Source organism: Typopeltis vanoorti, chromosome 25 (genome assembly GCF_054136105.1).
Source record: "Typopeltis vanoorti isolate ZY-2024b chromosome 25, IOZ_Tvanoo_1.0, whole genome shotgun sequence".
In the NCBI taxonomy this organism is placed as follows: Eukaryota; Metazoa; Arthropoda; class Arachnida; order Uropygi; family Thelyphonidae; genus Typopeltis; species Typopeltis vanoorti.
This window is the reverse complement of record NC_143573.1, coordinates 2,173,341-2,199,659: the sequence shown is the minus strand read 5'-3', so window position 1 is coordinate 2,199,659 and position 26,319 is coordinate 2,173,341. Positions and strand designations below refer to the sequence as shown.

Genomic DNA, 26,319 nt, shown 5'->3' with positions numbered 1-26,319 from the left:
TGGCACTAGAATTGTGCCAACTTGGATGACATCTAGAATTTTTATGCCTCTTTTCCATGATCACTTTCCATGGACAGATTACTGTTTTTGTTCTCTTGATCCAAACATCTGCACTGAACTAATAACTGAAATAATCCTCAGCTTTCATTCCCCACTACACTGCAAACTCCTGGCCCATATCCAAGCTCTGGTTCTCGAAAAAAGATATACCCTCTGCAGTCTATGATAAAAATGCCGCATATGTTCAATAGCCCACTTTACATCAGTTTTTTCCCCCCCAACTCCTGCTTGGACAACCAAGGCAAATCACCTCCTGCACTACCACAAACTGTCCACTGCATGCCTCCTCTGAACTTCTGACAGACATCAGGAAAACCCTGATTAATCTTGATACTAATATGGCTCCTAGTCCAGATAGCATTCCTCCAGTTGTGCTCAAAATTTGTGCTCCAGAATTAACCTGACCTTGATCTGATCTTCCCTTTTAGTTGTTTCTCACCATAGGTGACTTTGTAGGCTATTGCCCACAAAGTATTCCTGGTGAGATTTTTTTACAGGATAGTTAACCATTGCTTTCCCCAACCACCCAATTTTATCCAGGCTCAGGATCAGCATATGGCTGGAATGTATTCATGATTGCAATCCATGCGTGTTCATGGGGCCGATTTGCCTGTTCTAGGGGACGAAAAACCAGAGTTTCCGGGTGAAAAAACCTACCTCTGTATGAGACTGGATAACTCACCTTTAGTCAAAAGAGACCAGATAAAGGTTCATCACATCACTGACAGGAATTGAACCCAGATCTTTCTGACCAAAGGGCTTTGTCTATATTGACTGAGCTACCGAGGCTAAAGTTCAAGTTAGTTTGGCATAAATTACAGGATTTCACATATGAGTTAATATCATTTTGCATACCTTTCCAAAAATACCTGTCCTAATTCTGTGCTAGGTTCTCTCAAATCCTTGATGAGTAGCTAGATCAGAATCATGAAATGTATAGAGAATCTAAGGATTCGTGATAACTGGAGTTAAAATTTTTACTTTTATTTTACCCTCATCCATTTGCCTTGAGAGAAGCAAACCATCCTCATCTAATAGAGCATTCGAAGGAAAGAAAATACTTCAAGAATAGATTCACCCTTTTGAACTGTTTTGTATACATTTTTGAAAATGGGATCTTCTTTCTGCGCTTCAACTAGAAGAGATTTTTCCCAGTTTTGACAGTTGGGTGGTTTATCCTTAATCTTATTCATCTATCATGTTAATTTGGAAAACAAAACACAGATTCATAATCTGTACATGCACCATCAACTTCCACACTTTGTGGACAATTCCTCTGCAATCATTAACAGCACTCCCTTTCCTCTTTTCACATCTCTATCCTTCCAGAAAATTATATATCCTTCTAATTCTATTCCCTTATATTTTTGGTTTCATCCTTTATCAGTGTGAGCAAACAAAGTTGGTGCTTGAAGTCACTTCACGATTGGTCTATAGAGACTAATGACTTCACATGAATTGTCTTAGTATCCCATAATGCAATGCACATATCCTTATGATCATGTATAAAGGATGAAACCAATAATATAATTTCTTGGCATCTTTAATTGATAGATAATTTATAGATTAACACCAACCAACACGTCCAAATTTATAACGGCGATAAACAACCTAATGGACATTTGTCCCCAGTCGCGCATACGTGCTCGACCTGATTTAACCTTCACCCAGAGAGAACAAAGAAGACAACTAAAAGAAAAACGCCAAAATGAAGGCAACAGTTGGATGATAGACTACAAACAAACCAAGTGACTCCACTAGTAGTCCCCCAAGGAGACTAGTATGCAGGCACTGCATCAAAAATGTGCAAGACCCTTGCGGTCAAATCCATGCCTCATGAAACCTTGCATATCCACTTCACCGACATTCGTGGCCTCAATTCCAACCTTAATAGCATCCACTACCATCTGCAGTCTGCCAAACCCCACATACTCTTTTTAACAGAAATTCATACAAATCTCACCTTCCCCCAGCACTATCCATCCCAACCGCCCTAACTATACACTATTTGACTCCTTTCGACCCAAGGGTGGCATCTGTGCATGTGCATATATCCGCTCTGACATACCCTGCCAGAGAGCACCTAACCCAGAATCACCCAACTTTGACTTTTGGCTAAAGCTATCCCTTCCCCATGGGATGCTTAGGGGTCAAAGCTATATAACTTGGAGGACACCTCCACATAGCCTTAAAAAGGAATGCAGAGAACTGACCAGGGCTCCTAACCTAATGTCCAATCCTCACCTTCTCGTGGTGCACCCTGTTATCTACCTGGATACTGAACGGACGAGTACCATCATTTAATATCCACAATATTAAATGATGGTACAACATGACAGAATTTCATGACAGCTGGGACGTCGCCCGGTTAAACAAGGCCCCCATTGTTTTCGCCAGGGAACCAGGGCAAACAGCGAAAAGTCAGCTACTGGAACAAATCCTAAAACACACCCCAACTCAATATCACCAGAGTTAAAGATCGGTACTATCAACATAAGAAGCCTGAATGGCAAAGAAATGGAGCTAGCTGAGGAATTAGATAAGTACCAGATAGACATAATATGGGTGACTGAAACAAAAAACACAAAAACGTGAGATCCTTCTGAGCAATAAATATAGAATGTTATATTCAGGCAATGACAATCAAGGAAAAGAAGGTGTAGCCATAGTATTCAACAAAAATACGAGGCTAATCTTCTTGAATAGCAGGCAGTCTCAAGCAGAGTAATGTGGGCAAATATGAGAATGGGGAACTGGACAATGAGACTTATTTGTGTCTATGGTCAAACAGAAGGTTAACCTAAGGTAGAAGTGCAGGAATTTTTGGAGGCTTTAGAAAAAGCAACTAATACAATGAAAAATGAAAAGTTGGTCCTTGTCAGGGATCTAAATAGCAGAATAGGAAATTATTGTCAGACATACAAAAATATTTGGGGAAAATTAGGAGAAAAGAGCAAAGCTAATAATAATGGCAAATACTTGTTGGATTTCTGCTCAGGACATGGACTGGTTATTACTCACACCATGTTCCAACATAAAAATGTGCACAAATTAACATGGAGAGAAGAGGTAAGGAACAAGAAAAGTCTCATTGACTATGTTATTGTTGATAGTGATGTTTTCTCCCTGCTGGACACTAGAGTGTACAGAGGATTTGAAATTCGAAGTGATCACCATTTAGTCTTAAGCAGGATAAAATTGAAGTTCATATTGAAAAGAAGAACATGTAAGAAAGTTTCAACACGAATAAAAGTTGAGCAGCTCTCAGATGTGAACTGTAGACTAAAATATACAATTATTCAAGAAAAAAAAATGAAAGAGTTTGAGAACAGGAATCAAACCTTGGAGATTCAGTGGCAAGCTCTGAGGAAAACTGGAGAGTTTGATTCAGCTGGAGAGGCATGTGGTGAAGTTGTCTGAAAAGATAGAAAAATTAGAACTCCATGGTGGGCACAGGAAGTTAAAGAAGCAGTGAAGAAAAAGAAGAAAGCATATCAAAAATTCCTGGCAAATAAGTGAGCTTGTGGTCTTAGTGAATACAGAGACAAATGTAAGAAAGCTAAACAGTGTGTAAAACTAGCTAAACAAAAGTCATGGGAGGACTTTGGCAAGAACATAGAAAACAAATATCACGAAGGTGGCAAAATAATCTGGAGGTTGTTGAAGAAGCTTAGGAATGGAGGAAAGAGTGCTGTAAAAGGAGTTAGAGATGATAAAGGTGACATGAAAACGGGAGAAAAAGATATCCTTGAAGTATGGAGTAATTACTTTGAAAAACTGTTAAATGAAACTAGCAGTGATGATAGCACAGTGATAAAAAACACTGACCAGGCATGCAATCACGAATACATATCCATGCTTGAAGTAGAAAAAGCCATCAAAAGTCTGAAATGTGGAAAGGCCGCTGGAGTAGATGATATTAGACCAGAAATGCACAAGTATGGAGGTATAAAAGTTGTAGAATGGTTACACTGCACAGTTCAGAGGGCCTGGACAGAAGGACGAATTCCAGGTGATTGGAGTAGAGCACTCATAGTACCCATATATAAAAAGGGAAATAAAACTGATTGTGAGAATTACAGAGGTATTTCTCTACTGAGTGTTCCTGGTAAGATTTATGCCAGTATACTTGAGAGACGGTTGAGAAGGATTGTGGAAGAAAAGCTTGGTGAGGATCAAGTTGGATTCAGGCCAAATAGGGACTGTCAGGATCAGATCTTCATTTTACGACAAATAGTTGAAAAGTCATGGGAATATAATAAAGATCTGTATTTACGTTTTGTAGATCTGGAAAAAAACATATGACAAGGTGCCAAGAGAGAAGCTATTCAAAATCTACAGTAGTATGGTCAGTGGATCATTATATCAAACAATAATTAGTCTTTATTTGAGTTGTAAGAAAGCAGTTAGAATTGAAGGAAGTACAGGAAGATGGTTTAATGTTAAATCTGGTGTCAGACAAGGATGTACGTTATCACCTCTATTATTCATTAATTATATGGATTAAATTATGAAGGAAAGTAGTGTTAAACCTGATATCAAAATTGGAGATGTTAATGTCAGCTCCTTGCTTTATGCGGATGATACTATATTTCTAAATAAATCCGCTACAAGTCTGCAAGATTCCCTGACTAAATTGAATAACTGTTGTGATAGATATGGTATGAAGGTCAGCAATAACAATACAAAGAAAGTGAAAATAGGCGGAATCATTGAAAATATCAGCTGCATTGTGAATGGAGAACCTATAGAACAAGTAAAACATTTCAGCTACTTAGGCATGATTTTTAGTGAAGATGGTAAATTAAATATAGAAATAGACAACAGAATCAACAACGCTGGTATGGTAGGAAGTCAACTGAATAAATTTATATGGAATAAGAGAGAAATTAGTCAAAACACTAAATTAGCTGTATACAAAACACTGTTCAAAGCAGTTTTAACTTATGGATCTGAGAGCTGGGTCAGAAGTAAAACACTTGACCAAACACTAGAGACTGCAGATATGAGAATCTTGAGAAAGATTATAGGCATGAACAGATGGCATCAATGGCAATATCTTATTAAAAACGAGGATATTAGGAAAGAACTTGACATTGTTAGCATTCAGGAATGCGTTAGAAGAGATAATCTCAGGTGGTATGGTCACTTAAAAAAGATTGGGTGAGGAAAGATTAGACCAAGACATAGGTGGATTGATACGATAAAAAGTGCCCCTTAGAAGATAGATATATAAATATAAGATCTGACAATGTTGTAGCTTTGACAGGTAACAGATTGATTTGGCAGAAAATTGTAGATAGGAAGTTAGTAATGATTTAAATTTTTCATGTAGTACTATCATATCCTGTACACCCCTTGAGGGTAAATGTCAGGAATTTGATGATGATGATGGTCCCTCCCCCACTCAGTCAAATTCATCTGCTGTCTCTATCGCTCTCCTAATACAACCAATTATTCTGAGCTCTTTCATTTCCTCTCCCTAAAAGTTGATTTTCTCCCTCCCTCTCTCCTAACAGCGAAATCATCCTCCTGGGTGATTTTAATGTCCATAACACCAATTGGCTATCCTCTTCCAGTTGTACAGATCCTGCAGGCAGAGATGCTGAAACATTTGCCATCACTAATGACCTTACACAAATTGTTCAAAAGCCGACCAGAATACCAGATAACCCGAACCACTCCTCAAATATCCTAGATCTCTTCCTTACTAATGACCTCTCCAAATATGTAGTGAATGTAGTGAGCCCCCTGTGTAATTCTGACCACAACATAGTACTCAACTCCTCCCCCATGCAACAATGCTTACACAGTCACTAACGCTCACACAAGAGTAGTTTGGCATTATAACGGTGCCAAATGGGACAGTCTCCAAGACTATTATGCTACATTCCCATGGTTGGATTATTGTTTCTGGTCTTCTAGTCCAAAAATATGCACTGAACGTATTACCAAAGTAATCTTCACTGGCATGAAAACATGGATTCCCCACACTACTCTGAACTGCTGTCCCCTAACTAAACCCTGGTTCTCCAAAAGATGTGCCAAGGCAGTACAAATGAAAAATAATGCATACCATAACTGGCTCAAATCAAGACCCCCATCCTCCTTCAATGCCTATACTGAAGCCCGAAACAGATTCAAGAAAATTATCAGTGCTTCTAAAACAGAATTTGAATGGGCAAAAAGCAAGAAGCTTGCAGCCTGTCCAAATGGCAGCCATGCCTTTTGGTCTCTTGCCAAGGCAATTGGTCGTAATTTTTGCCCTACACTACTCCCACCTCTATCATACCCAGATGGCTCGATTGCAACATCACCCACAGAAAAAGCTAACCTCCTAGTTTCACATTTTGCCTCCAATGCACACATAACTGACCAAATGCCCTCCAGTCATTCCAACTGCTCAACAAGCAATGCCCCCTGTATGCTTTTGCCAAAAAAAGATATCATAAACCTGTTGTCTAAATTAGACAAAAAAAGTCTCCTGGCCCTGATGGCATTCCTCCAATTGTCCTGAAAGTCTGCACAACAGAACTGACTGCTATCCTATGCTGTCTGTACACACTCTCTTACTCCACTGTTATATATCCCAAAGTCTGAAAACTGGCCCACATTTCAACCCATTCCTAAAAAGGGTGAGAAATCACTGCGATCTAACTACCTCCCTATCTCACACACTTCAGTCCTATCTAAAGTGATGGAGAAAACCATCAACTCTCAACTCCTATTCTACCTTGAAGGTGCTCAACTATTAAGAGACCACTAGTACGGATTCCGTCGAAGTCGATCAACAGATCTACTCTCATACATCACCCATCACTGGACAAATGCCATGGAGAAATTCGGTGAATCCCAAGTAGTTGCACTTGATATCTCTAAAGCCTTTGACCAGGGTCTGGCACAAAGACTTACTAAGCAAACTTCCATCATTTGGACTGTCTCAGGACTTCTGCAGATGGACTGCCAGTTTCCTGTCTGGACAAACACTATATGTGATGATAGATAGCTCCCTATCCTCTCACCATCCTACTAATGCTGGGGTCCCACAAGGTTCAGTTCTCTCACCGACCCTCTTCCTTCTATATATCAATGACTTACTTCAGTTGACCTCTAACCCAATACACAGTTTTGCAGATGACAGCACATTACACTCCTCCCTCTCATTTGACAAACCCTACTCTACACAACTCACTTCAACCCGCAGAACATCAACCACCACTGCCCTTAATTCTGACCTCCAAGCCATCCTCCAATGGGGCTCAGATAACCTCGTCAACTTCAACGCTAGTAAAACCCAATTCTGTCTTATTTCTCACAAGAAAGAAACATTTTCCCCCAACATTGTTTTTGATAACACTCAAATTCCCAGAAAAGATAAGTTCACTCTTCTCAGAATTACTCTGACACCAAGCCTCTCCTGGCATAAACACATCACAACCACTGCATCCTCAGCTTCCAAAAAACTAGGTTCTCTCTTTCGCTCAAGACGCTACTTCACCTCTAAACAGCTGTTAACATTATACAAATCTCAAATCTGCCCAGCTATCGAATACTGCTCTCACATTTGGAGTGGGGCTCCTAAAAGCTCCCTCTAAATGCTTGACTCAATACAGAGAAGAGCAATTAGATTGATAAATGACCCATCTCTCACCAACTCACTCCCCTCACTTTCACATAGACGCTTGGTCTGCAATTTGTATATTCTATAAATATTTCCATGGAAAATGTTCATTCGAAACAGCATCCATAATTCCCCCACTCTGTATTAAGCCCATTAAAACACGTACAGCTGCCGCCCAACATCCTTTCACGGTACACCTTGAAACCCACAGAACAAGTTTCTTTTCCTCCTCCATCATCCCTGCTACTGTGATACTGTGGAATAGTCTTCCCCCTGATGTATTTCCCAAGGAATACAACATACGGGTTTTTAAATCAAATGTAAACAAGTTTCTCCTTTCCCAATCCACTACCCATGTATGGTACTAACGTACTATAGGTTGACCAGCCAACCTCTCATATATGGGCCCAACATAAAAAATAAAATAAATAAATAAATAAATGAGAAGGATAGGGATGAATGGAACAAAAACAAGGTATCCTCCAAATGGTTCAAAAAATAGGTCACCAAGGATAAAGAAAGCCAGCTACCCATGGATACACCTTCAATTTGTTTTACAAATCTTATTTTTACAGTTGAAATATCCTAACTGTATAACAAATTCAAAATTGTTATACAACCTGAGAGGAGACCTCCACATAGCCTTTAAAGGAATGTGGAGAACCGACCAGGGCTTCTGACCTAATGTCAAATCCTCACCTTCTCGTGGTGCACCCTGTTAGGTATCTACCTGAATACTTAAACAGATAGGCTGGCAATTTGGGATTTGGCCGACCAAATTGTATTCTTATTGGCTTAAACCAAAATAAAAAATGATGGCACAACAAGACAGAATTTCATGCTGGTTGGGGAGTCGCTAATTAAACAAGCCCCCCCCCCCCATTGTTTTCGCCACGGAACCAGGGCAAACAGTGAAAAGTCAGCTACTGGAACAAATCCTAAAACTTACCCCAACTCAATATTACCAGAATTGAAGATTCTGGTACTATCAACATAAGACACCTGAATGGCAAAGAAATGGAGCTAGCTGAGGAACTGGATAAATACTAGATCGACATAATAAGGGTGACTGAAACAAAAAAGAAAAAAACTGGCGAGATCTTTCTGAGCAATAAATACAAAATGTTATATTCAGGCAATGACAATCAAGGAAAAGGAGTGGTCATAGCATTCAACACTAAATACAAGGCTAATCTTCTTGAATGGCAGTCAGTCTCAAGTAAAGTCATCATCATCATCATCAAATTCCTGCCATGTACCCTCAAGGGGTGTATAGGATATGATAGTACTACATGAAAAATTTACATCATTACTAACTTCCTATCTACAATTTTCCTCCAAATCAGTCTGTTACTTGTCAAGACTCCAACATTATCAGATCTTATATTTCTATCGTCTAAGGCAGTGCTTCCCAAACTTCTGGATGTCAGGACCCCCTTTGCAAAAATTAAAATATTTCACGCCCCCCCCCCGAAAAAAAATCGTAATAGAGAGATATATTATTATAATATTTAATTTATATTCAATACAAAACATACACAGCGAATATTGAAAAAATCAAATGCATATATTACATTTTTTGCCTCTTACCGTTTGGTTCTGAAAACGATGCGGGCTGTGCTGGTAAAATATGAAATACTGTCCTTTTTTTTTTTTTTGAGTGTGTTTCTGCTTCTTCTGATTGTTTGCGGGAATTTGTTTTGATTTTTTATCAGCCACTTATCCATCTCAGGGTTAAATTTTTTAACGTAGAATAGATGAAATAATATCACCACTTACCGATACTGGCACACCACAGACTGATAACATGAAATTAGTGAATATTACCTGAATAAGGGAATCAAAGGATCAGGAAATTTTTCCCTTTTGTGACTTTTCTCCCTTTACGGTAATTAAGCCTAACGCGAAACAGACAACAAAGGCAGGGTTATTAAAACGTGCATATGATTGGTGCGGTATTAACAAAAGATCGCGCAACCGAAAGATAAAAGCATAGCTGACAATTGAGTTGAAATGCTAACTCTCTTCAACCGAATTCCATATGTGAAACTGCCATAACATTCATTATATATATATATATATATATATATTAATTATTTTTAACACTTTAACGAATTTTAACACGTTCGGTTGAATTTTATTGCTGCCTTGGGAAATCGAACTCACACACATCTAATTAATAACAATAGTTTTTAGTTAGATACTATGTTTGCCCATGCAACATATGGTTTTGTTTCAGTCTATATAGCATAGTTTCTATATGAGGGGACATGTGATTCATTAATTAGTGTGTTTTTATCCCAGTTGTCTCTAATTGCACTATTTGTTGAGAAATAAATATATTACACAGACTCCTCATACCTTATTCACTGGCATAATAAAAGTACTTGTTTTTATTGCCTCTGCAGTATAGTGGCTGTTAGGGAGGGTGTTGTTTACCACTGCAAGAGAATTACTATCTCCCCACATGAACTTGTTTAAGCTTTTTTTTCATGTGTGAAGTATATGAAAAACTTTTATTGGTAACAGAAAACTAGCTCGGATGACAGTGATAATATAAAACGAGTTTCGATATGTATATAAAGTCAATATCAACAGTCCCTGATTACGAACGCGTGATGAAAGGGAAAGGAAGATTTGGAGCCTCCCTGGAGAGCATTCGAAGTAAATACAATTAACCACTGCTTTGAAATGAAACATATGAATAAGCAATATTTATTAATATTCATTAAGCGCTGAAATACGCAGGAAGCAAAGTTTGTGGACCAACACCAATGTGTGAATTTTTCCATTAAAATATAAAAAATAACAAAAAAGAAATAATAAATAATAAAAGTTAAATATGTTTCTTTTAAAATAAAAAAATCTACTTAGTCTTAAAACATTTTAAATTTGTTTTCATTATTTCACGGGCCCCCTAAACAAAACCTATGGCCCCCAAGGGGGCCGCGGCCCAGAGTTTGGGAAGCGCTGGTCTAAGGCACTTTGTACCATATCAATCCAACTATATCTTGGTCTTCCTCTGGGTCGTTTTCCTGCCAACCTGGCAGAGAACACTTGTTTTTCTAATCTTTCCTCGCCGATTCTATTTAAGTGACCATACCACCTGAGATTAGCTCTGCTAACGCATTCCTGGATTCTGACAATATCAAGTTCATTCCTAATATTGTCGTTTTTAATATGATATTGCCATTGATGCCATCTGTTCACGCTCTAATCTCAGAACTCTCATATCTGCAGTCTCCAGTCTTTGGTCAAGTGTTTTACTTCTGACCCAGTTCTCTGATCCAGAGGTTAAAACTGGTTTGAACACTGTCTTGTATACAGCTAATTTAGTGATCCAACTAATTTCTCTCTTATTCCATATGAATTTATTCAATTGACTTCCTACCATACCAGCTTTGTTGATTCTGTTGTCTATATTTAATTTACCATCGTCACTAAAAATCGTGCCTAAGTAGCTGAAATTTTTTACTTGTTCCACAGGTTCTTCATTCACAACACAGTTGACATTTTCAATGATTTTGCCTATTTGCATTGTCTTTGTCTTTTTATTGCTGACCTTCAATAAAAAGCCAAAGACCATATCTATTACAACAGTTGTTCAATTTAGTCAGTGAATCCGTTGGCCTGGTTGGTCGAGTGGTTAGCATATCCGGTCTCTAATCAAAAAGCTGCAGGTTCGAAATCCCGCCGTAGGCATGGATGTTTGCGACTGTCTGTGAAATTATTAGTGGTGGTGGTCAGCAGTAGATGGCATTGGTATTGGTGTTGGATGATGAAGTTTGGTGGAGTAGTGAGACGAAGAGTTGTAGAGTAGATGCCCTCCCTTGATGAGTCTTTGGACTCCCTGGAGGTGTGATAATATAATAATAATCATCTTGCAGACTTGTAGCGGATTTATTTAGAAGTATAACATCGTCAGCATAAAGAAAAGAGCTGACATTAACATCTCCAATTTTGATATTATGTTTAATATCACTTTCCTTCATAATGTGATCCATATAGATAATGAATAACAGAGGGGATAATGTACACCCTTGTCTCACACCACATTTAACATTAAACCATCTTCCTGTACATCCTTCAATTCTAACTGCTGACTTACAACTCAAATAAAGACTAAGTATTGCTTGATATAATGCCCCATTGACACCATATAACTTTAGCATATTGATTAGCTTTTCTCTTGGCACCTTGTCGTATGCCTTTTCCAGATCTACAAAACTTAAATACAGATCTTTGTTATATTCCCATGATTTCTCCACTATTTGTCTTAAAGTGAAGATCTGATCTTGACAGCCCCTATTTGACCTGAATCCAGCTTATTCTTCACCAAGCTTTTCTTCCACAATTCTTCTCAACCGTTTCTCAAGTACACTTGCATATATCTTACCAGGAACACTTAGTAGTGAAATTCTCACATTCAGTTTTATTTCCTTTTTAATACATGTACTATGAGAGCTCTACTCCAATCATCGTGAATTTGTCCTTTTGTACAGGCATTCTGAACTATGTAGTGCAGCCACTGTAAGAATTTTATACCACCATACTTCAGCATTTCTGGTCGAATATCATCTACTCCTGCTAACTTTCCACATTTCAAGCCTTTGATGGCTTTTTCTCTTTGAAGTATGGATATGTATTCCTGACTTTATGCCTGTTGAGTGTTTTTTTACCACTGTGCTATCACTGCTTGTTTCATTTAGCAATTTTTCGAAGTAATTACTGCTCTCAAACTCTTTCATTTTTTCTTGAATAATACTTGTGTATTTTAGTCTACAGTTCACATCTGGGAGCTGCTCAGCTTTTATTCGCTTTAAAACTTTCTTACATGTTTTTCTTTTCAATATGAAATTGAATTTTATCGTGCTCAAGACTAAATGGTGATCACTTCGAATTTCAAATCCTCTGTACACTGTAGTGTACTGCACCAGTGAGAAAACATCACTATCAACAGTAACATAGTCAATGAGACTTTTCTTATTCTTTGCCTCTTCTCTCCATGTGAATTTGTGCACATTTTTATGTTGGGACATTGTGTTAGTATAATAACCAGTCCATATCCTGAGCAGAAATTGAACACGTGGTATTTGACATTATTATTAGCTTTGCTCTTTGCTCCAAATTTTCCCAAAATATTTTTGTATGTCTGACAATCATTTCCTACTCTTCTATTTAGATTTCAACCAGGACCAACTTTTCTTTTTCATTGGCGTCAGTTGCTTTCTTTAAAGCCTCAAAACATTCCTCACTTCTATCTTAGTAGAACCTAATGTGGGACAATAGGCACAAATAAGCTCATTGTCGTATTCCCCATTCTGATATTTGCCCACATCACTCTACTTGAGGGGAAGGGTGCTTAAGGGTCAAAGCTGTATAACTGAGAGGAGACCTCCACAGAGCCTTTAAAGGAATGCAGAGAACCGAACAGGGCTTCTGACCAAATGTCCAATCCTCACCTTCTTGTGGTGCACCCTGTTGTATATCTACCTGGATAGTGAATGAACGAGAATGGGCTGGCAATTTGGGATTTAGCCGACCAATATGTATTCTTATTGGTTAAACCAAAATACAAAATTATGGTACAACATGACAAAATTTCATACCAGCTGGGACGTCGCTCGGTTAAACAAGGCCCCCGTTGTTTTCGCTAGGGAACCAGGACGAACAGCGTAAAATGAGCTACTGGAACAAATCTGAAAATAAACCCCAACTCAACATCACCAGAGTTAAAGATTGGTACTATCAACATAAGAAGCCTGAATGGCAAAGAAATGGAACTAGCTGAGGAATTAGATAAGTACCAGATCGACATAATAGGGGTGACTGAAACAAAAAACACAAAAACTGGTGAGATCCTTCTGAGCAATAAATATAGAATGTTATATTCAGGCAATGACAATCAAGGAAAAGAAGGAGTAGCCATAGCATTCAACAAAAATACGAGGCTAATCTTCTTGAATGGCAGGCAGTCTCAAGCAGAGTAATGCAGGCAAATACGAGAATGGGGAACTGGACAATGAGACTTATTTGTGCCTACAGTCTCACGGATGGTTCTACTAAGGTAGAAGTGGAGGAATATTTTTGAGACTTTAGAAAAAGCAACTGACACAATGAAAAAGGAAAAGTTAGTCCTGGTTGGGGATCTAAATAGCAGAGTAGGAAATGATTGTCAGACATAAAAATATTTTGCGAAAATTTGGAGAAAAGAGCAAAGCTAATAATAATGGCAAATATCTGTTGGATTTCTGCTCAGGACATGGATTGGTTATTACTAACACCATGTTCCAACATAAAAATGTGCACAAATTCACATGGAGAGAAGAGGCAAGGAATAAGAAAAGTCTCATTGACTGTTCTCATTATTGTTGATAGTGATGTTTTCTCCCTGGTGCAGGACACCAGAGTGTACAGAGGATTCTACTAAGTAACAGACGATTCTGCTCTGTAAGGAATTTGAGATGATAAAGGTGACATGAAAACAGGAGAAAATGATATCCTTGAAGTATAGAGTAATTACTTCCAAAAATTGCTAAATCAAACTATCAGTGACAGCACAGTGACATAAAACATTCAACAGGCTCACAATCAGGAAGACATATCCATATTGAAGTAGAAAAGTCATCAAAAGGCTGAAATGTGGAAAGACGGCAGGAGTAGAATATTTGACCAGAAATGCTCAAGTATGGAGGTATAAAAGTCTTACAGTGGCTGCACTGGATAGTTCACAAGGCCTGGATAGAGGGACGAATTCTGGATGATCTTAGTAATGCTCTCATAGTAGCCATATATAAAAAGGGAAATAAAAATGAATGTTAGAATTACATTCACTTTTATTCCAGGAACACTACTAAGTGTTCCAATCTAAACAGGAACACTCAGTAGTGTTCCTGGTAAGATTTACGCAAGTATACTTGAGAAATGGTTGAGAAGGATAGTGGAAGAAAAGCTTGGTGAAGAACAAGCTGGATTCATGCCAAATAGAGGCTGTCAGGATCCGATTTTCACTTTACGACAAATAGTTGAGAAATCATATTAACATCTTATATGGTGTGAATGGGGCATTATATCAAGCAATACGTAATTGTAGTTAGAATTGAAGTACAGGAATTGAAGTACAGGTTTGATGTTAAATCTGGTGTCAGACAAGGATGTACATTTTCCCACTGTTATTCATTATCTGTATGGATCACATTATGAAGGAAAGTGGTATTAAACCTGATATGAAAATTGGAGAATTTTCATATCAGGTTTAATACCTGATATGAAAATTCTCCAATTTTCATATCATCCGCATAAAGAAAATCTTTGCTTTATGCGGATGATGTTATACTTCTAAATAAATCCACTACAAGTCTGCAAGATTTTCTGACTAAATTGAATAACTGATGTAATAGATATGGTATGAAGGTCAGCATTAAAAAGACAAAGACAATGAAAATAGGCAGAAACAATTAAAATATCAATTGTATTTTGAATGGAGAACCTATATATATATCAAATAAAACATTTCAGCTACTTAGGCACAATTTTTAGTGAAGATGGTAAATTAAATATGGAAATAGACAACAGAATGAACAAAGCTGGTATGGTAAGAAGACAACTGAATAAATTTATATGAAATAAGAGGGAAATTAGCCAAAACACTAAAGTATACAGCTAAGTATACAAGACAGTGTTCAAGCCAATTTTAACTTATGGATCTGGGAGCTGGGTCAGAAGTAAAACACTTGACTAAAGACTAGGGACCGCAGATATGAGAGTCCTGAGAAAGATTAGGGGCATGAACAGATGGCATCAATAGCAATATCATATTAAAAAAAAGAGGATATTAGGAAAGAACTAGACATTTTCAGCATCCAGGAATGCATTAGCAGAGCTAATCTCAGGTGGTATGATCACTTAAACAGAATGGGCGAGGAAAGATTAGCAAAACAGGTGTTCTCTGCCAGGTTGGCAGGAAAAAGACCCAGAGGAACACCAAGATATAGGTGGACTGATACAGTAAAAAAGTGCCTTAGAAGACTGAAACATAAGATCTGATGATATTGAAGTCTTGTCAGGTAACAGACTGATTTGGAGGAAAATTGTAGACAGTAAGTTAGTAATGACGTAAATTTTTCATGTAGTACTATCATATCCTGTACATGCCTCGAGGATATATATCAGGAATTTGATGACTACGATGAATAGTGTCAGATAACAGGATATTGGTAAATTGAGAAACAATGTCAAAACTGATTAAAATATCTGACTCTTGTATTTGAATATGCTTGGTTTTTTTTTATAAAAGAACCAGAGGGCTGTGTGAGTAATAAAGATATGTGGAATTCTTGACGAATGATCTAAATTGTCCAATATGGACAGTTAATAGATGTGAAAGAAAATTAGTAGTTCTATATATGAGCTTTTAAAAATATTAAAGTTTACTGTGTTATCTTCACCATTCAATAAGGAACATGGTCACCACCCCCACACAATGATGTTTAATACTGCTTATAATGGTGTGCAGGAGCTCAGATGATAATAACAACCACTGCTTCTGCAAAGTTATCTAAATACCCTCAAGGTTTTGAGGAAGAGTTTGAGAGTAGCAACACATCTACCTAGAGCATCCCAGACATGCTCAACAGGATTAAGGTAAGGAGACTGGCCGGCCAGTCTATATGTATGATAGTCTCATCTTGAAGATATCAATCCACAAGCACTGCTCAATGGAAATAAGCATTATCATCTTGTAGGATAAATGTTCCCATTGCTCCTGCATATGGACGAACATAGGGGGTCTAGGACCTTGTCTCTTTTGTTGCAGTATCCATGGTTCTGCAAGGTGTACATACAAGTTGGTGCATCAACCTAATGAGATGCTTCCCAAAAGGATCATACCTCCACCATAAGCGTTAGTAAGAGATATGGTCACTTTGTAGAACAAATCATTACTCGTCAGTAAATGATAGTGAAAATGGTCTTGGATCCAAATGATGTGGAGAAAGATCCATTTCAAATATTCTCTCCAGTGGGATGAGGACAGGAAAATGCAAACTACCAGTCATTTAACATAAAGACCACCTTCATGGAGCCTTCTGCACACAGCGTAAGCAGATACCAAGGTTCTTGTAGCGACGTGAAGTCATATCATAGCTGATTTGGGGTTTGCAATTCTGTTTCAGCAAACAGATAACTGGAGATATCAGTCACTCACTGCAATTGTAGTCCATGGCTCACCACCTGAATTCATTGGTTAAATGATATCTTCTTCTTTCACTATGCATTATTCCCGCTTCCTGTGCAGGGTCCACGTGTTACTTAGATGCGACTTCTTGTTAGTACTACTCCCAACCGACCTGTCGCCTAGTCTGCTGCTGGAGGGAGGGGTATATATTGTTGGTTGTAGAAGCGTATGTTCACAGGGCTGGTTTGCCTGCTTGCGGGATGAAAAACGCCAGATAAACTGGCGGAAAAAACCCTGCTGCCCAAGACCGGCTAACTTGGCTATGCCTGAGGAAGATCCTCAAGTTCCTCATGTCTCCGACGGAAATCAAACCTGGGAGACTCCTTCCCCAGGCATATGGTTGCGAAGCACAAAGTCATTAGACTAATCGTGCGGACCATTGGTTAAATGATATCTTGCAGCAATATTCAAGAACTTTGGTATCATGAAATGTCTTGTTCTCATTCCAGACACAAAAAAAAACACTCCAAAACGTAGTTTTGTGCAGTGGCTCATTTCTACATACTGCTGATAGTTCCACTCATTTGTATATGATAGCCAGACTCAGCGCTACTTTTTACATGGCATACCTTACTTTCTGATGTTTTTCCCTTTCCTTCCAAATTATTGCAATACCTTTCTTTGTTCCTTAATTTATGGAATAGTAAAAAATGTAGGTCACAGAAGTTCATCATACTAACATATGCAAGTGCAATTCTACATTCCAAGAGATAAGGGGTAGTGAACTACTGATTACAATGATTGCCTTTGTTTTCTACCGATATTTTTGTACATGAAATAGGACAACATAATAATAAAGCACACTGGTGTCTAAAACCTAAGGACAAACACTATTTCTGAAAATTACAACTGCAAATTCAGTCAAATAAGTTTGTGGCAATCTGTATAGCTGACGATTTCAAGTAGAAAGTGGGTACACATTCAAATTTTCAAACTGCATGCTAAGGTCACATGGTAGCACATAACAGGATAAAAGCCAAAAGGTTGCGCTAAGCAAATTATGTTTGAAGGAAGCTCTTTTCGTGAAGGAATAAAGTTGCAAACTTGGATGTCTTGTAATGTCTCAGACATTATCTAGATCAGGGTTTCCCAACTTTTTTGTTTCCTAGAGCACATTCTAAAATACCGATAGGGCGACGGGCACCATCTATTTTTTCAAGCAAATTTTTTGAATTCTTTTGTTAAATAAATATATACAAAGTTTACATTATAATCAAATGTTTTATTACTTAAAAGTTTACATTATATAAAAATTTAAATATATATATGTGTGTGTGTGTGTGTGTGTAAGTTAGTGTGATCTTTGACATTGCATTTCATTGGCCAGTGCTTCATAATTGGGAGAATATGAACTTCGAATGCGCGTCTACTTTACATTGTATGCTTTTAATACTCGTCATGTGTCATTAACGCATGTATCATATAGCATGCCATGAATTGTTGTGCGATTATTTCAAACTATACGGCACACAGCTGAACATCGGCGGGCATACACAAATCGGTCAACGGGTGCTATGGTGCCCGCGAGCATAGGGTTGGGAACCCCTGATCTAGATAATTTCACACAGGGAAGAATTATCAGAAAGCCTGAGAAAGTCAACAGAATTGCTGATATTGCCAGAGAATTTGAAATCTTACATAGAGTTGTATCCAGGCTCTGGGCAGTGTTTTGAACCAATGGAATATGTTCCAGACATTTGCTAAGAGATTGACCTCACTCTACCATGGAGCATGAAGAAAAAAATTTTTGGCTATAACAGCAAAACGTAATGGACACACCAAAGGGCAGCTTGCAAGTCAGCTCCATACAAGCACAGGTATGTAGATATCTCGACAAACCTAATAAGACGTCTGTGACAAGTAGACATGCGCCAGGCTTTTAGTCTGCATACCTTTATCCACAGCTCATCGTAGAGCAGGTTTTCAGTGGTGTTGTATCCATAAAACCTGGACAAGATACCAATTGGCTAATGTACTCTTTACAGATGAGAGTCATTCTAGTCTTTCCTTCGATTCCAGATGACACTTGATCTGGCATGAAAATGTTACTGCTTACCATCACAAGAATGTTCTTGAAAGGGTTAGATACGGTGATGCTGGAGTCATGTTGATATGGGGAGGCATCATGCTTAATCGACACACTTAGCTACAAATTCTGGAAAAAGGGACTGTGACTGGTGAATGATATAGAAACAAAGCTCTTCAATGTCATGTTCAATTATTTGATTGTGCTGTAGGCAACGAATTCATTTTTATGGCTGACAATGCCACACCACATCATACGCGAGAAGTGGAGATACATCTGGAGACCAAGGATATTAATTAAATCAAGTGGCCAGCATGTTCTCCAGATTTCAACCCCAATAGAATACATTTGGGATGCAATAGGGAAACGCATTGCTGCTCAAATTCCCCAGCCCTTATCTTTGCTCTAAAGGAGGAGTGGGCCAAGTGCTAAGAATGGTACGAAGAGGTGAGAGCTGTGTTGAGTTTGTGGTGGACATATTCCATACTGAAATGTATCTTCTCATAGTTTTCTATAAGCACTGTACATTAATTCCTTAACTACATCCTTAGGAAATTTGTAACTTTTGCCAAAAACATATTGTAATTTAGTTTATACAAAATTTATAACACATTTCTGTGTAATATAATTTATTAGTATGCTGCAATAAATTTATGTCCACATTTGGCTGCAGTCGTATTGTGCATACCTGTCTCAAAGTGCATATTTACCTGTAAATGAAAATTTTTTCATTTACAGGTAAATATGCACTTTGTCCTTAGCTTTTGGACACCAGTGGATTAATACTGTTAGATATTCATATATACTTCATTTAGAACAGAAAACAACCCATTTATTTAAAGCATAACATTTTTAAAAGCAAATGAAGTTAGTGTTCTGCAACATGCAGTGAGAGAGAGAGGGGGAAAAAAAGATATGTTTGATATTAATTATTAGTAATTTATATAATAAATTGAGAGCAGGAACCCTTTAATGATTCATTGTCACTCAACTTGGGCACCATTTAAAATTACATTTTGTGAAGTATAATACAGGACTTTTTAGCACATTTCACCTGCAGCATGTATGCTTCCTGTTATTTAACAGGTAAGATATAGGGGAGTGGATGTTTGCATAATAGAATGAGTTGGATGATCTCAATATCAGTATCTCAGGTTTCAGTGAGAGTCATGGTGCTAAGGAAATGAGTGTTTGCCAGGAGAGAGTTAGGAGTAGCATAATTAAGGAATTTTAAGGAGAGCATCTCAGATGATGTTACATAGTGTGACTGGAGACACGAAACATCTGAAGGACAGTGTCAAGTGTGTCAGTCAATCTCAAGTGTGGATAGGATGCAGACAGAGATAGAGATACTGAGAGAGGAAATAGAAGGTATGAAAAATGAACTGACATGTGTCAAGGGAGAAATTAGAAGACCTGAAAGACTGACCAAAAAAATTCTTACATTTTATAAGTGATACAGGACCATTTATTATTACTAATGGTACTAATGTGTTGAAAGAGGTGGTTATGAATGCTTTGTCTGTCAATGAATTTAAGGAGAAGTATGATAGGTGTTATGTGAATAATGGGTAGTGTGTCAATGTAGGGTCTCCTGCAATGAATTTTCTGACTCCACGGAGACACCGTTATAATAATAATAAATAATAATACTGCTTTTTGCTACATGTTTGCTTCTCTTGTGAAAGGCTGACTGATGTAAGATGAACAAGAAGTATGAGAAAGTTATGGGAATGACAGAAGGAGAGAGAACAGGCAGGAGAGGGAATCAGAGAAAGTTGAGAAAGTATAGGGGCAAGGGATAAAGAGATGCGAGGATAACAGATAAGTGAAAGAGTGAGGAGGGAGAGTGTCAGAAGAGAGTGAGGGATACAGGTGAGCAAGGAATGAATGGATCTGTGAGCAGAGTTACGTATGTAGATTCAATGATCATGGTGTACAGAAGAGAATGTCGGAGGAGCACTTTCATTGAGGAATGATTGTGTGTTCTATGGCAATAAATTGAGGTAAGAATGTGGATAATGCGATAGCGACGGTTAGTACAAATGATCTGAGAGGTAGTGTAAAGATATTATCACTGTTAACTCAGCAGCAGAAAAGTGTGAATAGGAAGATAGTGAGTATTTTATCCATATACGGTAATGCAGAATTAAGGAGTAGAGTAGAGATAATGAATGGCAAGATAGCAAGAGCATGTCAAAAGAGAGATCTGGAATAACTGGATGCTTGAAGTGCACCTGAGAATAGAAGAGCTATATGCAAGAGATGAACTAAATTTAAACATGGATGGAATAAGTATCTGGAGACTGAAGTTGTATGAGGAATATAAGAATAAAATGTCAGGATTGCATCCTGGTCTGAGTCCAGGATTTCCTGGATTCAGTTAAAGAAAGTGACACAAAACATATAGTAAGGAAGATCAAAATGGAATGCAAGGATAGATTAGCAACAACAGTCCAAAGAAAATCCTAAGGAATTTTTTCATTATGTAGGCAGCAGGAGGAAAATGACTATGTGCATGGATGATCCTATGAGATAGAAAAGGAGGTCAAGTGACTAAAGCAGATGATATAGCGAATCTGTTTAATAATTACTTTATCGAAGTATTTCATCCTGAAAAAGTAATCTTTATTCCCGGAGGGATGGGAAAGGATTGAAGGCTTAGAAATACATGAGGAGACTGTTTCAAATACTAAGTACTCTGAAAATCAATAATGCAGTGGGTTATGATGAGATTTCATAATGTGTTTTAAGAGAATGTGAAAAGGAGCTGACAGCTCCACTGACCTGGCTGTCTGACAAAAGCCTAGTTACTAGAAAAGAGGCCAGTGAGTGGAATGAGGATAGTGCCACATAACAAAGTTGATGCTAGAATGCAGATGTCAAACTATAGGCCAGTTTGTATTTCTTCTGTGGTAATTAAGATTTTGGAGAAATTAGGGGAAGGCCATATACATAATTGGAAGATGAGTTTAATATTATTTGTGCAAGTCAGCACGGATGTGTTAAATGGCACTCTTATTTCAGTAATTTGTTTGCCTTTTTATAATAAAACTGGGGGGGGGCTATGCCCCACTGGTGCCTACGGTGCCCAAGTGAACAACCTCCTATGGATGAGGTGTCTGCATAAAAAAAAAAAATAATAAATAAATAAACCAGGATTTTGTTTGTTTCATTATTTTCATCGTCTTTCATTTCATAATCTTCACCATACCATGATCTAATATACTAAATCAACTTCATATACTGGGTAAATCAGACAGTCTAATTTACTAAGTGTACTATGTTTGATTTAATAACCCTTTTCTGAGATAGCTGCAATTTCAATGTATACTATATTTCTTAAGACCTATATTTAAAATTATTAAATACAGGATCTTAAATTATTAAATGTATCAGATTTATGTTTGATAAAATTATCTTCAAGTCACTTTTTTTTAATTCTCACATTTTTAATTTAATGTAACAGCCCAGTAATGACAGATAAAATCACACTCAGAATAACAGGCAAGTGCTTAAAAAGTAAAAAAGATCACAGTAAAACAGAGACTGGAGGCAAATGCTAATACAAAGAGTTTAATTAATAATATGAATTACAAAAGCAAACTAAGACATTCCTAGAAGTTAGATTCTTATTCAGAAAGCTCTGTAGTTTGAAATTAAATTAATGTTAATATTACAGTATAACAAAAGGCCACAAACAAAACATACCAATGATGACAGCGAAACTGCAATACAGGTGAAAGCCTGAAGATCAAAAATATCACATGTCACTGCATTGGAGAGGAAAGACTGTCCAAATATTCATGCAGGTAAGATAGCATCTGTGAAGGAAAGTTATGTGAAGGTCAGTGACACACACACACACACACTTTTAGGAAGAGTTAGTTTAAACAATGGAACAAACTTACGCAGTGCTCCAGTCCAAGAATACAAATGACACCATACAAATGGTCAAAGGAATACAGTAGTGGCAAGATTGTTGATAGTTCACATAAAGATGGCTTCTTGAATTTTTAATAGTGCTCAGTAAGAAGTAAACATACAACTCCAGTGCTTTCACAGTGAAGAACTGCAGGTTTACAAAGCACATTTCTATAATGCTGGCTGCCACATATGGACTATATCACAATATAAAAATATTGTGATAACTATTTCCATAAACATAATCCGATCATGTGAGCAGCCCAATGCCTGACTATAGTATGATCTGTGCAGACAACTGCCAGTTGGCAATTCACACCATAACTGCAAATGCTATTGCCATTCTCTTACCGAAGCACATGTGCAATTCATTTTAATCAAAATGTGACTGACTTGGTATGCATCCACCTCGACTGAAAAAACTAGGACTCACAATGAGAAGGCAAAGTACACAATTGACAGCACATACATTTTCTTATTAATATTAATTAAACTTTTACAGACATATACTAATAACACTTGCATACTCATGCTAATGATTAGAGAAGCATGAAGAGAATCAAAGAGGGAGAAAGGAGAAGCTGAGAGCTGTTCTTAACACAACTACAACACTGGCACAAAATCAAGAAACAACATGTATGTGGGTCAGAATTTTGTAGCTTAGTCATGCACAAATTGAATATTCCCTAAAAGCAAATTTTTACATTTTAATATGTGAAGTGCAGAAAGTTGTACTTATTTACTTGTTCTTTTGAGTGCTTAAAAATTACTGGTGAATACTAATCAGTGAATTGACATTTACTGATTTTAATCTATCCCACATATTCTGTAGAACAACTACAGACAACTATAATTGTCACTTTACTCCATTCGGCATTTTTTTTTTTTTTTTTTTTTTTTAGAAATAATGGACAACAACTGGCTTATATGCCATATTTGGTTATTATAAATAAAGCAAAGTTTTGTTAAACAGTTTAGTTTCTGAGGCAAGGTATTTTCATAGAAATGTATTATCCTACTAGACAGGAGATATTTAGTACATTCCAAGTCAGTTATTCAACAATATTCCCTTACCCTCCTTTCTGTGATAAGAAAAGTAGTCAATGGGAAGATGACTTAAGGGTATGTTATCAGTAGACTACTAGGAAGTTAGCATTTTCAGTCAATAAATTTTTTTTGATGACACATAAGCTATAATATAGTTTTGAGCCTATTTCTTTAAATAAAGCAATCTTATGCCTTTTATTCCCCAAAGGAAGGAGACAGAGTACTTTTTTTTGTTGTTGTTTTAGCATTTAGCTTCTATGTAATTTCTGAAAATCAGCTGGTAACCAGTCAATGCCCAAAGTTGAGTTTGCAACAGACTGAGATGAGAGTATGATAGACAAACAACCTGCTACCATCTTCTGTTTCTAAACCCTAACTATTATCAATGTCTGAAACAGTGTAAATCCTACAGTTGATTTTTCTATGTTCATCACCATTACTTTCCTGATATGTATACTCAAGGTGCTGTCAAGGTAGCCTAAAAGCACTTCTGACTGAATCAATTCACCTAGACCTTGGTCATCCCATGGGTATTTTTCCTGTTGCCATGGCATCAAATACCTGTTTAGCTAACCTTTCCTCTTGCATTCTATTTAAGTGGCCATACTACTTTAGATTAGCCATGCTCACACTTTGAATACAAACAATGTAAGTTCCTTCCTAATGTCTTCATTTTTAATATGATTCTGCCATTGATACCATCTGTTCACTCCCCTAATTTTTCCAAGAACTCTCATATGTGATCTCTAATCTTTGATCACGTGCATTATTCTGAACCCAACTCTCAGATCCAAAACTTAAAACTGGTTTGAACACTGTCTTATATACTGCTAGTTTAGTGTTTTGACTAATTTCTCTCTGATAACATATAAATGTACAGTATTCAACTGGTTCCTCACCATACCAGCTTTGCTTATTCTGTTTATTTGCAGATTTAACTTGCCATCTTCACTAAAAACTGTGCATAAATAGCTGAAATATTTTACTTGTTCTATTGGCACTCCATTAAGAATGTTGCTGAAGTTTTCCTGCCATTTTACAGCTAATTTGCATGCCAAACTTATTACAGCAGTTATTCAATACAGTTAGAGAATCCTGGAGACTTGCATTAGATGTGTTTAGGAGTGTAACATCATCTGCAAATCAAATGTCAAATTAACTTTTAAAGCAAAGAGCTAAGCTTGATATCACCAATCCTAATATCAGGTTTGATGCCACTTTCATAATGTGATCCATATAGATGATGAATAACAGTGGAGGTAATGTACATCCTTGTCTTACACCTGATTTTACATCAAACCATCTTGCTGCATTCTCTTCAATTCTAAATGCTGACTAACAACTTAAATATAGACTATGTACTGCCCTGTATAATGTTCCATTATCCCCCCCAATATAATTGTAGTGTTTTGAAAAGCTTTTCACTGAGCACGTTGTCATATGCCTTTTCCAGATCTACAAAGTGCAGATCCTTGTCATATTCCCATGATTTCTCAACTATTTGTTGTAAAGTGAAAATCTGATCCTGACAACCTCGATTTGGCCTGAATCCAGTTTGTTCTTCTCCAGTTTTTCTTCCACAATTTTTCTCAGCCTCTTTTCAAGCATGCTTGCATAAATCTTACCATAGAGAAATTCCTCTGTTATTCAGCTTTATTCTCAATTTAAAGATGAGAAGCTGACCAGGCCCTTTGAATTATGCAGTGTGACCACTGCAAACTTTTATACCTCCGTTATGAATGTTATAAGCAGCAGGCTAGAATAGTTACAACTACTGTACGAAAACCAAAGTCTGAGTATGAAAAGAAACTGGCTCTGTGTGCTATAGACAACCCACAAGAATTCTATCAATATGCTGCAAATAAAAGAAAGAATGAATATGAAAGAATAACTCTTCTAAATCCAGATGGCCTGAGGGTTACAGATGAAGAAGAGGTTGTTCAGCTAATGAGTTCCCATTTTGTTAAAAGCTATCAACCTGGTGTATGCACATTGAGCTCACTGCTATCACTTCACTAGATGAAGAAACACAGGTGTATGAGGATGAAGTATTAGAACTGTTGCACAAATTGAATCAGCAATAGGGACTGATGGGATATCAGCACGTGCACTAAAAGAGTGTTCAGCTGAACTGGTTATTCCTTTGACCAGGTTGTTTAATATGAGTCTCAGAACAGGGAAGATGCTGCAGGAATGGAAGGAATGTATGGTAATTCCATTGCCAAAGGGTAGTGCAAAGACCGATGTATCCAACTATCGACCAATTGGTATCTCAGAAGTGGTGGTGAAGATTTTGGAAAAATTGGTTAGGACTCGCATTCAGAAATGGGTTGACAGTGGATCTCTACTTTGCAATGAACATGGGTTTACTAAGGGAAGGTCATGTTTTAGCAATTTGCTCACATT

At 37.4% G+C, this 26,319-nt stretch overlaps 1 protein-coding gene across 1 annotated transcript in view; it reads right to left on the bottom strand.

Moving 5' to 3' along the window:
- Window positions 1-26,319, bottom strand: part of Wsck (tyrosine-protein kinase Wsck) — a 475,983-nt gene that overhangs the window by 352,411 nt on the left and 97,253 nt on the right. The gene's annotated exons all lie outside the window — the stretch shown is intronic.